This window comes from Myxocyprinus asiaticus, chromosome 28 (assembly GCF_019703515.2).
Source record: "Myxocyprinus asiaticus isolate MX2 ecotype Aquarium Trade chromosome 28, UBuf_Myxa_2, whole genome shotgun sequence".
Lineage (NCBI taxonomy): Eukaryota > Metazoa > Chordata > Actinopteri > Cypriniformes > Catostomidae > Myxocyprinus > Myxocyprinus asiaticus.
The window spans coordinates 35,832,579-35,851,212 of NC_059371.1; the positions used below are offsets into that span (position 1 = coordinate 35,832,579).

The window sequence follows — 18,634 nt, forward strand, 5'->3', positions numbered from 1 at the left end:
TTAGGCCTCCTTGCTCTCACATGCTTTTTCAGTTCTGCACACACGTTTTCTATCGGATTGAGGTCAGGGTTTTGTGATACTCCAATACCTTGACTTTGTTGTCCTTAAGCCATTTTGCCACAACTTTGGAGGTATGCTTATGGTCATTGTCCATATGGAAGACCCATTTGCGACTTCATGGCTGATGTCTTGAGATGTTGCTTCAATATATCCACATACATTTCCTTCCTCATGATGCCATCTGTTTTGTGAAGTGCACCAGTCCCTCCTGCAGCAAAGCACCCCCACAACATGATGCTGCCACCCCCATGCTTCACGGTTGGGATGGTGTTCTTCAGCTTGCAAGCCTCACCCTTTTTCCTCCAAACATAATGATGGTCATTATGGCCAAACAGTTAAATTTTTGTTTCATCAGACCAGAGGACATTTCTCCAGAAAGTAAGATCTTTGCCCCCATGTGCACTTGCAAACTGTAGACTGGCTTTTTATGGCGGTTTTGGAGCAGTGGCTTCTTCCTTGCTGAGCAGCCTTTCAGGTTATGTCGATATAGGACTCATTTTACTGTGGATATATATACTTGTTTACCTGTTTCCTCCAGCATCTTCACAAGGTCCTTTGCTGCTGTTCTGAGAATGCTTTGCACTTTTCGCTCCAAACTACGTTCATCTCTATGAGACAGAATGCGTCTCCTTCCTGAGCGGTATGATGGCTGCGTGGTCCCATGGTGTTTACACTTGTGTACTGTTGTTTGTACAGATGAACGTTGTACCTTCAGGCATTTGGAAATTGCTCTCAAGAATGAACCAGACTTGTGGAGGTCCACCATTTTTTTTTTTCTGAGGTCTTGGCTGATTTCTTTTGATTGTCCCATGATGTCAAGCAAAGAGGCACTGAGTTTGAAGGTAGGCCTTAAAATACATCAACAGGTACACCTCCAATTGATGCCAATTAGCCTATCAGAAGCTGATTGACTAATTGCATAATGGCTTGACATTTTCTGGAATTTTCCAAGCTGCTTAAAGGCCAAGTTAACTTAGTGGATGTAAACTTCTGACCCACTGGAATTGTGATATAGTCAATTAAAAGTGAAACAATCTGTCTGGAAACAATTGTGTGGAAAAATTACTTGTGTCATGCACAAAGTAGATGACCTAAACGACTTGCCAAAACTATAGTTTGCTAATATGAAATCTGTGGAGTGGTTAAAAAATGAGTTTTAATGACTTCAGCCTGGGTGACTTGGAACATGAAATTGTTTAGCCCTGACTCCCTTTTTCACAGGGGTGTAAATATGAGGTAACACACAGGCCAAATTCCCTTAGTCATCCATCACAATGGGTAAGACCAAAGAATATAGTTATGATGTGCTGCAAAATGTTGTTGAGCTTCACAAAATGGGAAGTGGCTATAAGAAAATAGCTAAAGCATTGAAAATGCCCATTTCCACCATCAGGGCAATAATTAAGAAGTTCCAATCTACTGGAGATGTTACGAATTGGCCTGAAAGAGGACGTGTGTCTAAATTGTCTCCATGCATGGTGAGGAGGATGTTTCGAGTGGTCAAAAATCCTCCAAGGATCACAGCTGGATAATTACAGAAATTATTTGGGTCTTGTGGTCAGAAAGTCTATAAAACTACAGTCAGAAGTCACCTACATCACCACAAGTTGTTTGGGAGGGTTTCAAGAAAAAAGCCTTTGCTCTCATCCAACAACAAACTCAAGTGTCTTCAGTTTGCCAGACACTACTGGAACTTCTAATGGGACCAGGTTCTATGGTCAGATTAAAAATAGAGCTTTTTGGCAGGAAACACCAGAGATGGGTTTGGCGCACACAGAGAGGTAGCCATATGGAAAAGTATACCATGCCCACAGTTAAATATGGGGGTAGATTTTCAATGTTGTTGGGCTGTTTTTATGCCAGAGGTCCTAGACATCTTGTTCGGATACATGGCATCAAAAACCAACAGATAAAAAAAATCTAAACCTGACTGCCTCTGCCAGAAAGCTTAAAATGGGCCGTGGTTGGATCTTCCAGCAGGACAACGATCCAAAACAAACTTCAAAAGCAACACAAAAAATGGTTGACTGACCACAAAATCAAGGTCCTGCCATGGCCATCCCAGTCCCCTAACCTGAACCTCATAGAAAACCTGTGAGGTGAACTGAAGAGGAGAGTCCACCTATGTGGACCTCGAAATTTGAAGTATCTGGAGAGATTCTGTATGGAGGAATGGTCTCATATCCCTAGCCATGTGTTCTCCAACTTAATTAGGCATTATAGGAGAAGATTTAGAGCTGTTAATCTTGGCAAAGGGAGGTTGCACAAAGTATTGAATAAAAGGGTGCCTGTAATTGTGCCACACATATATTTTATAAAAATAGTTGTTTTGTGATAGAACTTGTTGTGTTTGCAATTGTTTGATATCCATTAGAGAATATTTTGAATGAACAATCAAAAGGATAAAAAATAAAGACATATTTTTCACAGCCTTCTTTGCTCATATTTATTAAGGGTGCAAATATTTTTGGCCACAACTGTATGCTTCCATAGAAGCCATACGTGACTTTAATTTTAAATAATTTTTTAGTGTTTGTCTACTTCCTGATGAAGTAGAGTACTACACTACCCACAATCCTGTAGCAAATTCCACCAATCACATTCAGTTGAAAGTTTCTGCTGGCTAACAAGTGCTAGGTTTTCAGATTTTAATTATTTTTTTTTAATTTTATTTATTATTTTTGAATGTTGAAATTTTGTAATTAATCTCGGAGCTTGTTGCTTAGGTTCATGGCTCAGAACTCTTTGTTAGATGTAGAGAAATTGATTAGAATTTTTTTTTACAGGAACCAAGGCCTTTGGAAAAAGTGGGTGTTCACTGTTGAGGTGTATTAAAGGTCAGTAAAATTTGTGTTTGTTGCTGACAATTAGTGGTGTTGATGCAGCATCACGCAAAAACAGAAGTTTTTTGCTACCAATGTCATTTTAAAAATGCATTATTTGCAGTCAGCAGGGTTGGAAGGGGTTACTTTTAAAATGTATTCCACTACAGATTATAGAATGCATGATGTAAAATATAATTTGTAGCGTATTCCATAAGATTACTCAAGGTCAGAAACGTAATCTAAATACAGTACTTTGGATTACTTCTTCAGCACTGGGAGATTTTTTTATTTTTTTTTTTACTATAAACAAGGTAATAACAAGAAGAATATCTGTCAGTACAGTGATACAAAATACACTTATTTTAAAAATACATTCTCTGAAAAAAGCCTAAATATCTTATGCAGTTTTGCTTATAAAACAAGGTAAATGTTTTAAGGATTTTTTAATATTTTTACAGGGAAACAGTACAAAAAGTCTCATTTAGAATAAGATTTTTGCAGTACATTTTTTCCCTAATATTAAATGTCTTACTAGTGAAAAAAAAAAAAAAATATATGATTGTGGATTTTCTTGTTAAAAAATTATAACCGTGCCTGGTAACAGGTGCATGTAAAATGGCTAGAAATAGCTTTTTAGCTTAGCATAAAGCTAAATGTTCACATGACAATTTACACAAGGCTAACTATTTCTGCTGCTCCAAATTTGCTTCAATACCCCACAAAGTGAACACAACTACAACTTCTGATCATTTGTGGATTCTCTCTATTTTGCTACAAAAGGGAAAATTCCTCAATGGCTTTAGATCCATCTTTTCACTCAAAATAGTGTGAAAGTACCCTCTGTCTGCTCGTATGAATGTTACACATCATAAGAATGTGTTTCACCACTGTTACTCCGAATAGAGTAAATATTAAATGAAATAAATGACAAAGAAATGCAAAATAATCTCTTCAGTAATCAAAATACTTTTTGAATGTAACTGTATTCTGATTAACAATGATTTAAATTGTAACTGTAGTGGAATGCAGATACTAATATTTTGTATTTTAAATACGTAATCCCGTTACATGTGTTCTGTTTCTCCCCATCCCTGCCAGTCAGATGATGAATTTATTCCACAACTAATCTAAGCATCCAATACAAGTAATATTCGTCTGATCATAAGATCTCAACATGACGGCGCTCATGAATGTGCGTGCAGCACCATATAACAGCTTTTCCTTTATGACTGATATGACGAGAATCTTCATCTCAATTGAGTGAACATCATTTTAAAAGTATTTTGCATATCTGTTTCTTTCTGATTAAAAGTTTAGCAGCAAAACAATTACTGAGTGCAGCAAGTTGGCAGATGATATAACAGAGACTGTGTTTAGAGACATTTGTTAACATCTTGAATTTTTCATAAAACAAGAAGAGTTTTTTTCCTGGGAGCCATTTGCAAAGACATTTCTGCCTTGAGGGTACATTGAGAGCGATAACATGCATACTGCAAAAATGGAATGTGTGTCCTATAGGCTCATCTGTGTTTCCTCGCTAGAAAGTAAATGACTCCAACCTGCCTTGGGAGTGTGGGAAATGTAGAGATTTCAAGACTTGTCTTTTCATGCAGCCTGCATTCCAGAACTACAGCAGGGATGAGTGATTTACCAATATTGTGAATGCAGACTTGCATAGGCTGTACACCAACTCGCTTCACCGACACTCCCTTTATAAGAACGGTGTACTGAAGTGTGCAATGGTAAGTAATTTGTAGGCCTGCATGTACTCTCCAGAGATGTTCGATTGGGTTCAAGTCCAGGCTCTGGCTGGGCCTCAAGGACATTCACAGAGTTGTCCCAAAGCCACTCTTGCATTGTTTTGGCTGTGTGCTTTGGGTCATTGTCCTGTTGGAAGGTGAACCTTCAGCCCAGTCTGAGGTCCTGAGTGCTCTGGACCAGGTTTTAATTAAGGATAGCTCTATATTTTGTGGCGTTCAGCTTTCCTTCAACCCTGACCAGTCCCCCAGTCCTTGCTGCTGAAAAACACCCCCACAGCATGATGCTACTGCCACCATGCTTCACTGTTGGGATGGTATTGCGCTGGTGATGAGCAATGTCTGGCTTCCTCCAGACATGATGCTTGGAATTGAGGCCAAACAGTTTAATCTTCATTTCATCAGACCAGAGAATCTTGTTTCTCACAGTCTGAGAGTCCTTAAGGTTCTTTTTTGCAAATTCCAAGCAGGCATTCATGTGTCTTGAACTGAGGGAAGGCTTCCGTCTGGCCACTCTGCCATAAAGCCCAGATCGGTGGAGTGTTGCAGGGATGGTTGTCCTTCTGCAAGTTTCTCCCATCTCCACACATGATCGCTGGAGCTCAGCCAGAGTGAACATGGTTTCTTGGTCACATCTCTTAACAAGGTCCTTCTCCCCGGATTGCTCAGTTTGGCTGGGTGGCCAGCTCTAGGAAGAGTCCTGATTCTTCCAAACTTCTTCCATTTTAGAATTATGGAGGCCACTGTGCTCTTGGGAAACTTCAATGCTGCCAAAAAAATGTTGTAGCCTTCCCCAGATCTGTGCCTCGACACAATCCTGTCTTGAGTTCTGCAGGCAGTTCCTTTGACCTCATGGCTTGGTTTTTGCTCTGATATGCATTTTCATTTGTGAGACCTTATATAGACAGGTGTGTGTGCCTTTCCAAATCATGTCTAATCAATTGAATTTACCACACGTGGACTGCAATCAAAGTGTAGAAACATCTCAAAGTCGATCCAGAGAAATGGGATGCACCTGAGCTAAATTTCGAGCGACATAACAAAGGGTCTGAATTCTAATGTCAGTGTGATTATTTTATTTTTTTATTTTTAATAAATGTGCAAAGTTATCAAATGTGGGTTTTGCTTTGTCATTATGGGGTATGGAGTGTAGATTGAAGTGAAAAAAAAAATTATTCTAAGCATTTTTAGCATAAGGCTGCGACATAAAATGTGAAAAAAATTAAGGGGGTCTGAATACTTTCTGAATGCACTGTTTGTACATTTCAACATGTTAACATACTTTGAACTCATTTTTGATGCTACAATAATTTAATAAATACTTTTGAATCCAGAAATTACATTTGCTCGCATTGCTTTTGTTTATTTATGAAACATAGGCCTATAGTTAGCATTTTGGCTGTGTACTCTCAGAACGACGCAGACACACCAACGCAGAACTATAAATGCAAACCAACGCGTTGGCCACCACGTGGAGTCTACGCCTTAGGTTCAACGCAGAAGTATAAATTAGCCTTAAGACGTTATGAAACCGAATGTGCAGCTTTCAAACAAAACTTGTATTTTGAAACAGAAACGTAGTGTGGATAAGATCTAACGCCCACACTAATATGTTTTTGTTTGAAAATGCATCGATTCTGCTGCTTTAGCCTCTCATGCACACTTGAACAGAATTTTCCTTGACCTAAAACTGAGACTTTTGAAAACGTTCCCTAGTACTGCCTACTCTGGAAAATGAAAACATCAGAATAAACAAAACAGAGCTTTCAAAACAAAAATATTAGTGTGAATGTGGCCTAACGTCCACACTAAAATGTTTGTGTTTGAAAATGCATCAGTTTTGCCATGTTTACACCACCTTATCCACACCAGAATGGCGTTTTCGGAAACGCTCTCCATAACTGCATACTTTGGAAAACCATGACATTAAGTAATGGAAAACGGAGGTATACTTAAAGGATTATTCTGGGTTCAAAACAAGTTAAGCTCAATCAACAGCATTTGTGGCTTAATGTTGATTACCACAAAAATCAGACTCATCCCTCCTTTTCTTAACCCCCCCCCCAAATCGAGATTACAGTGAGGCACTTACAATGGAAGTGAATGTGGCCAATTTTTGGAGGGTTTAAAGGCAGAAATGTGAAGCTTATAATTTTAGAAAAACACGTACATGAATTCTTCTGTTATAACACATGTATTATTTGAGCTGTAAAGTTGTTTAAATCGTAATTATTAGTCGTTTAGGGGGTTTGTTGATGTTATATCATCGTGGCAACGAAGTTGCAAAATTGGCTATAACTTTACACACTAAAATCATGTTTACATGTAAATCCTTTATGTCTTGTGGCTATACTTTTGAAACAATGTGTATTTTAATGTTTTTGGACTGGCCCCATTCACTTCCATTGTAAGTGCCTCACTGTAACCTTTTTTGCTTGTTTAAAGAAAAGGAGGGACGAGTCAAAATACATTTTTGTTGTAATCAATGTTATGCCACTAATTCTGTCGATTGTGCTTAACTTGGATTGAACCCAGAATATTCCTTAAACGGATTAGTGTGGACGTGACCTAAAATGAGCATAAGGAGGGATATTTAGAATATTTCAGTAAACATGTCTTATGGTGTGTTCGCGACATGTCAGAATCACCATAATTATGAGATTCCGACTTATATAAAGCATTCACGTCCTCTATTTTGCTACTGAAGTGTCATATAGAGACGCTTTTAACACTCTTATAGAAGGAACACTTAAGAAACAAGTCTAAATTAGTATTTCAGAAACGTACTGGGCACATAAAAGCACATTCAAATCATCACAATATTCAGTGTATTCAATATAAAATCATCATGTTCAATATATATTGCCCAGTCCTACAGACACTATACATCTGACTCTAAACTAATTGGATGTGTCTCTCTTGCTTTTCTTTTGTTCTTTTGGGAAATCTTTAGGGGAAAGATAAACCCCAAAGGATCCATGGATCTTTTCCTCTTTCTCGCTGTATCTCTAGCGCACACATCCCCAAACCACCCCCTCGTTCTCTGTAATAAACATGACCGCAGATCTCTGGTCTTTGCACACACACCATGACCATAGTTAGATGCAGGAAAGAAGCGTACTAGTATGATTGTTTACAGATGACAGCATGTGACCATAAAAGCGTGACTCACTAGCGTTGCTGTAGGATAAAGAACGCTGAATGCAAACACACTAATCCATCTTATTAAGGACAAGCTCTGGTATATTATAATTCTTCCATATGGCCAAATGTTATTTCAGTGCCCTTTCATATTTACTGGTCTTAAGGTCTCACAGGTTTATTTATCATGGCCTTAAAGGAACATATTTCACCCCTAAACCATAAAAAAGGAGAAATTACATTTTGCATAAAGAAAATGACGTATGATTTGCTATTGTACTGTACAGTTAAATTATGTATTTTATATAATATATGTAATATATAATTAGTATAGAATATATATTAAATATTATTACTATTAAATATTATATATCAATATGTCATTACTATTATTATTATTATTTACTGAATGAGAAGATATTTCACATTACATTTCTTTTAATTTTTTCTTGTGATTCACCCCAGGAAACCTTAAAGGAATATTTCACCCAAAAATGAAAAGTCTCTCGTCATTTACTCACCCTCATTCCATCCCAGATGTGTACGACTTTCTTTCTTCTGCTGAACACAAATGAAGATTTTTAGAAGAATATCTCAGCTTTGTAGGTCCATACAATGCAAGTGAATGGTGACCAGAACTAAGAAGGTCCAAAAATCACAAAGTTATCATAAAAGTAATCCATGCGACTCCAGTGGTTAAATTAATGTCTATACCTTTAAAGGGATAGTTCACCCAAATTATTTACTCGCCCTCATGATATCCCAGGTGCGTATGACTTTATTTCTTCAGCAGAATACATTTGAAGAAAAATAGAAAAATATCTTAGCTCAGTAGGTCCTTAAAATGCAAGTGAATGGAGATTTATCTTTTGAAACTCACTGACAGCATAATCGTCATCCATACGACACCAGCTGTCAAATTAATGTCTTCTAAAGTGACATGATCACGTTTGGTGTGAAAAAGATAAATATTTAAGTACTTTTTTAAACTCTAAATCATGCTTCCGTTCTGCAGCTGTATGTGCGTGTGACATAATCGCATGGCATTTGAAACACGTGAGAACTGAGGCTAGTGTGTCACAGATGGAAGTGCAGCGCTGTTTACAAGTGAGAAGGAATAACGCTGTACAGAAGCTTGGTTGGTTTTGGTTTAGATCTGTATTGATCTGTTTCTTTACTCACAGTGGTGCATTTGTGTGCTCATCCTGGATGTCTCAACCGAGTGGAGAACGTGAGATTATCGGTATCATGGCAACACGAATATGTCACGAAAGACCGCTTGGACTCCAACACCTCTCGTGAAGCTTATCCTCACGTTGGATTATAGTTCAAAAGTACTTAAATATTTATCTTTTTCGCATCAAAAGTGATCGTATCACTTTAGAAGACATTAATTGAACCGCTGGCGTCGTATTGATGACATTTATGCTGACTGTCTGTGATTTTTATTTTTTATTTTTTTATTTATTTTATTTTTTATTTATTTTTTTTATTTTTTTTTATTTTTTTGGAGCTTCAAAAGAGAAATCTCCATTCACTTACTACTGAGCACCTACTGAGCTAAGATATTTTTCTTCAGATGTGTTCTGGTGAAGAAAGAAAGTCATAGACACTGGGGATATCATGAGGTTGAGCAATCATTTTCATTTTTGGGTGAACTATCCCTTTAAGCTTTATCTTCAAGCAAGAGATTTCCTGCAGTTCTCCTCAAGATAATTTTGTCCCAGGCTTTGGAGAATGTGATATGTTTACACTATACATGCATACTAACACCTTTTTTGAGCTCGCTGTAGCCAAGAAAATGGTTTTGTTAAGAAGCAGGTTTTATTTTTACACTGACTTCTAACTTTCTGCATAAATTCTACAGTGTTTTCATGTGAACCAGTAACAAGACAGCTGAACGTGAATGATACATTTGGTAGGCATGAATCATTGGTCGGGTCATTTCCAATAAATCTGACAGTATAGGTCCTAGTATACCATGGAGGTTCCACAACTGTAGTTGTTTGCCCTGACAAAGTTAATCTTTACTGCTTGTGCTAAACTGAAATTGCATGATCTATTATGCCGTACTATGTGCAGTGACATTTTCTTTAGAAAAAATTTAAGTCTAGTTAAATCTATTGCATTACATTTTGATCTTCTCTTTGGTGGTCCACACTGGTCTGTGATATAAAATATTTATATAGCTGGTAATGCTGTGATTTATATCAAATGGCCTTGTTAGTGATGGCAGAGATTATAGTCTGTGGGGATTCTAGGAATCAACCCAAAGTATTTTTCCTGGATTATTGGATTTGCCCCCATGTATTGTTTTGCTCTTAAGCCCCTAATTTGATCAGGGGAACGTGCTTTGTTTTGTGGCTTTTAGCATTGAAAGTACAGCATACATGTTATTTAACCGCATTCAACTAGATAAACAGTTGAATAACATCAGCGTGATCAGCATCACCTATTGTTAAAGGGATAGTTCACCCAAAGAAATACAAACTTACCAAATCAACGCCTAAACCTAACCATTAGTGTTTTAAAATATGAGACTTTAAAAAAAGACATCCTTAACTTATCAATGCCTAAACCTAGGGCTGCACGATTATGGCAAAAATCATAATTGTCGATTATTGCCCTTGATATTGTAATCGCGATTATTAATGATGATTATTTGGTGAAATTACTGTGACGTCACTAAGCAGGCAACTGCTTCCGGGTTCTTCAGAACAGCAGGTTATGGGCTGCGCTGCAGTTTCTTTTAATCATTACATACTGTAATAATGTTTGTTAATGTTACTAAAGGTTATTATAAAGGTATATCCATGGTTTAAAGTGAAGAAATATATGTAGGTTCTTTTTGAACTATTGTAAAAACCATTTTTAATTTCAGTCAATATGTCTGTGTGTCATGTATCATGTTGATGTATTCACATCCTCACACATGTAACACACTTCCAAAGCCTGAAAAACATGGCATAAAAATCTAAAACTACCATCAGACATGCAATATGTGTCTTTACTGCTTAAATGATTGGCCCACATACAGTAAATAATAATATTTGGCATATTCAATAGTCAAAGTGAACAGCCGATTTAGATTGAAGTTACTGCATTATTATCCCGTATTGTGATCTTGTTCACATAAGATCATCGTTAGATCATATTTGGCCTCAAATCTGTCACAGTGGTTGCACTTTGGAAGGTAAGATCAGCCAGTTTGCGAGTTTGTGTGACTAGTTAAAATTTCAATCTACCAACAGCAGTTGTGGGTCAAATAGGTATTTATTTGAGCAGACGTGATAACTAAGAAGATGGTCCGTGAAATATGACATTCAAGAATTTTTGCTATGTCCAAAACATCCAAAACAAGCCACTTTATAGCTGTTTAATAAATAAATACAACTGTTATTCTTTTTTAATAAATTGAACACAAAAATCGAGCAACGTAACAAACTCTCCCATTATATTGACTGAAGCTGTCACTCACTGTTTGAGCCCTGCAGTTCAGCACAACTGACACAGAGTTCTGCTCTCACAAATGCTCAAATAATAAATATAGCTGATTAAACAACACAATAAATCAGTTATTTATACCCTGTCTGTACCTTGATTCTAACAGTCGGAATCATTTTAGTTTTGCTGCGTTGCTCGTTTGCGGTTTGTTTACCTACGGTAAATCAAACGGTGCGACATGCAACGAATTAAAAATAATTAAAAATTGCACACCTTTGTTCTACAGCTTCTTTTCGAGTGTCAGATGATGTTTCTTTAGCACTAATTTTTGTGTGCTAGCGCAAACAGAGATGAAACATACTGTAAGCAAGCATCTGGACATCAGACTGTTTAAAACTTGCTCTTAAGGATTGGTTGTCATGACTGATTGGACTGTGGACTCACTGCGTCTCTGATTGGCCATTGTCATTTCATTACTCAACGCACACATCTGGGATTGGTTAGAAATTTAACTGCTTTAAAAACACATTCTAAATAGAAAACATTAACGCAACAGGAGTAGACTTAAATTGAATAATCGGCAGTTCTCACGATTACATAATAGGGACAGCCGTAATCCTAGTCGCCATTAGTTTTTTCGATTTAATTGTGCAGCCCTACATAAACCTAACCATTAGTTTTTTATAATGCAGAAGTGAAATGATAAATCACATTTTCTGAACCAACCACCTCATTTTGTGCTGCCTCTATGACTCTGTAATGTCATGTGTTAGCTTGAGTTCATGGCTGGACTTGAACCGCGGTCCTCCAACTCTAAGTCCAACGCCCTCTCAGGTGAGTTACCGGTCAAGCTGTTTGTTTTAGAATAAGTGTATAAACACTGATGAGCCATAACATTATGACCACTCACAGGTGAAGTGAATAACATTGATCATCTCCTGACAAGGGCACATGTCAAGGTCTGGGTAGATTAGATGGTAAGTGAACAATCAGTTCTCGTAATCAGCGTATTGAATGCAGAAGTAAAGACCTGAGCGACTTTGACAAGAGCAATTGTTATGGCCAGACGACTGGGTCAGAGCATCTCTGAAACGGCAAGGCTTGTGGGGTGCTCCTGGTCAGCAGTGGTGAGTACCTACCGACAGTGGGCCGAGGAGGGACAAACTGGCGACAGGGTGTTGGGTGCTATCCCATCTGGTCTAAACTGACAGAAGGTCTACTGTGACACAAGTCACAGAAAATTTTAATGATGATTATGGGAGGAAAGTGTCACAAAACACAATGCATTGCACCCTGCTGCTTATGGGGCTACGTAGCCGCAGACCGGTCAGAGTGCCCATGATGAACCCTGTCGACCATCGAAAGTACCTACAATGGTCACGCTAGCATCTGAACTGGAACTTGGAGCAGTGGAAGAAGGTCGCTTGGTCCGATGAGTCCTGTTTTTTTTTTTTTTTTTACATCAGGTGGACGGCCATGTACATGAGCAGAGTTTACCTGGGGAAGTGATGGCACCAGGATGGGAAGACAACAAGCCGGTGGAGGGAGTGTGATGCTCTGGGCAATGTTCTGCTGGGAAACCCTGGGTCTATCCATGTGGACATCAATTTGACACGTCCCACCTACCTAAACATTGTTGCAGACCAGGTACACCCCTTCATGGCAATGGTATTCCCTGATTGCAGTGGCCTCTTTCAGCAGGATAATGCGCCCTGCCACACTGCACACATTGTTCGGCAATGGTTTGAGGAACATGATGAAGAGTTCAAGTTGTTGCCCTGGCCACCAAATTCCCCAGATCTCAATCCGATTGAGCATCTGTGGGATGTGCTGGACCAACAAGTCCAATCCACGGCGGCTCTACCTCGCAACTTACAGGGCTTGAAGGATCTGCTGCTAATGTCTTGGTGCCAGATACCACAGGACACCTTCAGGGGTCTTGTAGAGTCCATGCCTTTGCGGGTCAGCGCTGTTTTGGCATGGCATGCCGGGGACCAACAGCATATTAGGCAGGCGGTCATTATGTTTTGGCTTAGTGTATGTAGGTGATTCTGTAATACAAGCATTAAAATGTATCATTTTTCAAAAGATGCGTTAAAGTGTGTTGATATCATAAAATAGCAGAGTCTGAGTAATAGAGAAAATAATAAGTATTTATAAAGTCATAATCAGCCATTAAAGTCATGATTTGAGTGAAACTGAATGAAAACACAATTATAGCGCCTCTAGTGTTCATTTCACCTGGAAACTGCCGGGAATTGCACCTGGAGACACATATAACAAGTTAAAAAAAAATTATACAGAGTCATGTTTTTCAATATGAGACCAGGTTGCAAGTTCAACTCACTGACTCAATGATCCAGTGGCAGCGGTTTACAGCCCACTGGAGTGGAAATTTATCAGGATTTAATTACTTACATTTCAACCTGTTCCTCGCACTAATCTATTGTATGATTAAGAATATGCGTTCTAGAGTATGAGTGGTATGTGCCTCTTATAAGATAGTTTTATAGTGCTTGTAAGCCTTTTTGAAGCTTGAAAGCTCCAGTTCCCGTTCATTGTAATTGCATGGAAAAGAGCAAGTAGGACATTTTTCTGAATTTATCCTTTTGTGTTTCCACAGAAGAAAAATCTTTTTGCACTTTTTCCAAGTGTTTTTGTATGTTAATGCATTAGTGGACATCTTTGACTGCATTTTTTTTAATTTTTTTAGATGCTGTAAGAATGTCAATTGTTAAAAACACATCTAAAGATTTTTTCATTCTGTTCTATTACTAATGCTGCATCTAGCTTTTTTAGTGCAAGAACGTGTTTGGTCTGAACGGCTTTGTATGGGTTTGGAATGACGTGAGGTTGAGTAAAAAGAATTAAAATTTTGGGCTGAACTATTCCTTTAAAATACAATGTTTGTGAATGCCTAGGGATAGTGGTTTGTGTCTTGCCTCTTTGAGCTCTGTTGAGACTTATATCACATCTTTGGTGTTGGGGGAGGGGCACAAGACGCTCATTTGTAATGAAGGAAGGATCAACTGAAAATCAGATTCATTTACTTGCAAATGTATTACTACATGTTGTTGGTGCGGCAGGCCAGAGCTGGCCTCAGCATGTAAAATATAAGCCACATGCTTGATTCTTTTGCACGTGCCTGATTGCAGCTGTGCTCAAGGGAGAAGCTTCCGCTCTGCACAGTAAGTGGCCCAGATATCGTCTGTTCAGCCTTAAATGATTTCATGTGCGTTGGCAGCTGATTAAGGAACGAAAACAGGTTTTAAGCCAAATCCACAAGGTAATACAATATAAGGCAAGAATTACAAGGGTTAGGGATTTGAACAAACCTCAAACCCTTTTAACTGTATGTCATCCCATTTAAGCATGCAGGTCATTGCGCATTGTTTGTGCTACTGACATTAATTATACCTCAAATCATGGTTGTTTACATTTATGCTTTTGGCAGCAATTTTAGCCTGTATTCAAGCTTTATAGTTTATTAGTATGTGCACTCCAGCCTGATCTCATGAAAATTCCATGACTGTCGTGCCATTTTTGTGAAATGACATTACGTGGTTCCTTACACACATTGCAGCTTTTTGTGGTGAAATGTTCACTGTGTGGCGCTAAAAGCGAGTTAAATGTTCTACCAAACAGATGAGGTTTTCAACATTAATGCTCTGTCGAGTTTTAAATCAACAAAACCTACCTCCCTACCCTAAACCTTAAACCTAAACCTAACCGACAGTGTCATAAAAGCAAATGTGACATGAAAAACGCAATTGCTGAAGCAACCACATGATTTTGTGGTGCTTCTATGACACTTTCAGCTCATGTGATGACTCGCGTGTTCTTCAGGACTCCCGGTCCTTTGCATTGCAAGTGCAATGCGATATCAGTTGAGCTACCGGACAATTTTGGTCAGGTCAGTGCCAACCTTGTGGCTGCTTTTTGCCATTTATATTGATAATAGAAGCAGAGGGATGATGGAATTCAAAACTTTGCTTCCCAATTGAGCACCACAGCTAGCATGTGTACTAACTGTTCGATCACAGCTCTGGTAAGCCTATAACTTTTGGAACATATTTATTTTCACACGGACTTAATAAAAACCCACTAGCTGTGGACAGGTCAACAGTGTGTGCCAGCAACTACTTGGTTCTATTGTGATTGCTCAAAGGAGCGTTAATACTGACCTAATATTATCCTGTGTTGAAAAGCAGCCCGACTGATCTAAATGCAGTATAAATTCTTTTCTGATCATCTTGCTGTTTGCAGTGAGCCTTCCAACTCTCTCTGAGATCAGACACTCACCTCCCTTTTCTCCTCAGACACTCCAGGAATTCAAATAATCACTTCCATGGTAACCCTTGACCCGCTCCCCTCAAATGAAGTAAATATTGACGTGAGCACCTCCCACCTCTGTGTTTCTCGCTGACCGCGTGATCTCAGGGAGTGAGATCTTGACAGTGCGTGGGGCGTGTTTAACTTCACGGCTCTTAAAATGAAACTAAAATGGGTTTATGTGGCTTAATTTTACTTGTCAAAGCATATATGACAATATTCAGGACAAGTGGAAGAAATTAAAGGGACAGTTCACCCAAAAATGACATTTTTGTCATTATGTTGTATTACTAAACCTGTATGACTTTTTGTCTTTTATGAGGCTTAAAAGATTGTGTTAGGCAGAATTTTAGGGTATAAAAAGCCTCAATCACCATTTACCGTTGTTGTATCTTTTGTCCATACAATGAAAGTTGATGGTGACTGAGCCAAACATTCTGCCTAACATGTCTCTTTTTGTTCTACTAAAGTTTATATGAGTTCAGAACAATATGGGGGTGATTATATGGTGACAGAATTACAATTTTTACGTGACTTGTCTCTTTAACCAGGGCTTGGGACAAAAATGTTACAGAAAGTGACAAAAATGTCCATGGAAGTCAGTTGCCTCTTAATAGAAAAGTTAATGTCTGACACTGTTCAGGGCCATCCGTATAACATTGTCCTCTCGGTTTTTGGAGGGTGACATTATCAGGTTTGCATAGATAATGCACACACAGCATTGTTAAGCCTGATTAATGATTTACTGAACTGTCAGTGATGGTAAAACACGCATGAGCTGAGGTGGTATGTAAACAAGGAGCCTGTGCTATATCCTCTCGCAGTCTCTTTCTTTGTTAGTGAGTAAACATGTCTTTAGTGAGGAATAGTTCTCACTTAGCACACCAAACCTGTCTTATTCTGAAAGAGAGAGAGAGAGAGAGAGAGAGAGAGAGAGAGAGAGAGAGATATTAAAGCTTTTACACAATCTACCATGTGTTCTTGATTTACTGTGGCAGAAACAAACCTCCACACTCAATGGGGGCGATAGAGTTACGGGATGCGTTATAATTCAGGAAGTGAGCTTTAAACCCATCAATTTTACTAACTTCAGGCTAGATGCTTTCCAAAGCATTGCCCTTCTATAACAGTAGATGACTTGAAAGAGAAAACTGATTGTAGAAGATGGAGAATTTTGCGCTAATGTCCACTGTAGCAAAGTCCCTTTCAAGGAAAGTCAGTCCACTCGGTGGCCATTTTTGGAACGGTATTTTCTTATTGACACAAGCAGCATAAAAGTACAGCTGTCTACTTGAATAAGGTTGGTCAAGATTTTGATCAAACAGGGGTGTAGATTCCAGGGGGAATAATCAAAACAAGCAAGTACGACCCCCCTATATATATATATATATATATATATATATATATATATATATATATATATATATATATATATATATATATATATATATATACAATGATCAATGGAAACATGTAAATTCTTCACACTGTACATATTGAACACTATTAAATACTTCAAATGATTATATTATTATTTTTTTGTTTAAAGCATTGTTGATCATGTATAATAATAACTAATTAATAGTATTTAATTATTATTTAAAATTAATCTGTGCCATGCCTATTCATCTTAATTTTTAACTATAACCACAACTGGAAGTTGCTGGTCCAGGAGTGCAGCTGTCAGATTTTCCTCTCCTCACCTGCACAGGTGATAATATATCAGTTTAAATAGTGCGGTTGTTGCTTCAGAAATGTATCAAGTATCTTGTATGCACTGTTGTTGGCATGTCAATACGAATAAATTCTCCCGTAGCAATGTGCTTGAGTTTGTGAAAGATTTAGGGATCGTAGTTTCATTGGGGCACAAAAGGTCATGTGTTTGAAACACCTAGTCTACAAACTGTCATGTTTGTGTGCTTGACTTTAGTGTATGCACTCATCATGTTTCTTCGTTTCTGTATCTGTCTCTGGCGCGCACCAGTGCGCTGCTATGGTTTTAAACTGAACTCAGAATCGATTCTGATTCTTTTGAGAATCGATTCAGAATTGTTTGAGAAAGAATCGAGATGCATCGCTTAAACGACCCCCCCCCCCCCCCACTCTTTTAAGGTGATTTGGCTCTCTAAGGCGAGATTTCCATTTCTACATCCGCCATATTGGTCATTCCAATTTCTCCAATTTGTTTTATTACCAGTGCTCCGTCTCGGGCTAAACAGTCTCTGACTGTAGTGCCCCTTAAAGGAATACTCTGGGTGCAATAGAAGTTAAGCTTAATTAACAGCATTTTTTTTTTTTTTTTTTTTTTACAGTAAGGCACTTACAATGGAAGTGAATGGGGCCATGTTTTAAAAGTATAGCCATAGGCGAAAAAATTATAGGCTACATGTTAACATGATTTTAGTTGGATAAAATCACTTACAATTGTTATCTGTGTAAAGTTGTAGGCAGTTTTACAACCCTGTAATCCCAGTATTGCATATAAGTTTACACAATTAAGGTAAGATATTTTATCAGACTGAAATCATGTTAACATGTTTAATGCTAACATTTTGTTGTTATACTTTTTAAAAAGTGTGTCTTTTATTGTATATAGACTCGTCCCATTCACTTCCATTGTAAGAGCCTTACTGCAACTGCTTTTTTTTATAAACGAGGAACAAGTCGAAATTATTTTTTAATCAGTTACAAATACAGATTACTTAGTAAAAATGTAATCAGTAACTTAATCCAGTTACCTCAATAAGAAAGTCATATAATCGGATTACTTTTAGTTACTTTTTGATTACCTCAAGATCGCATTTGTGAATAAAGTCAAGAGAAAAGCAATATTTTCTCAAAGGCTTTTAATCATGCCTTCTGAACGCAAACAAACCGTGTTTGAATAATGTTACAAGTGATGTAGCTATTATTATATATAAGAAAAAAATATGAAAAACAGGGACACTACCTCCTTAATAGGAAAACAGAATATATTCAAATGTAGAACAACTCTGCATTTTTAAACAAAAAGAGTCCACTACCTGTCTCATCAAGCAAATACAGGTAGAACAGATGCACTGAATTAGATCTTGG

At 37.9% G+C, this 18,634-nt stretch overlaps 1 protein-coding gene across 3 annotated transcripts in view; it reads left to right on the forward strand.

The window, feature by feature from the left end:
• Positions 1-18,634, forward strand: part of src (v-src avian sarcoma (Schmidt-Ruppin A-2) viral oncogene homolog) — an 80,443-nt gene that overhangs the window by 13,099 nt on the left and 48,710 nt on the right. The window contains exon 2 of one of the 3 annotated variants that reach the window (XM_051659605.1): positions 2,847-2,897. The exons of the other annotated variants lie outside the window; for them this stretch is intronic. The gene's annotated coding sequence lies outside the window, so the exon portion shown is untranslated. The remainder of the gene's footprint in view (positions 1-2,846; positions 2,898-18,634) is intronic. 3 annotated transcript variants of the gene reach the window in all.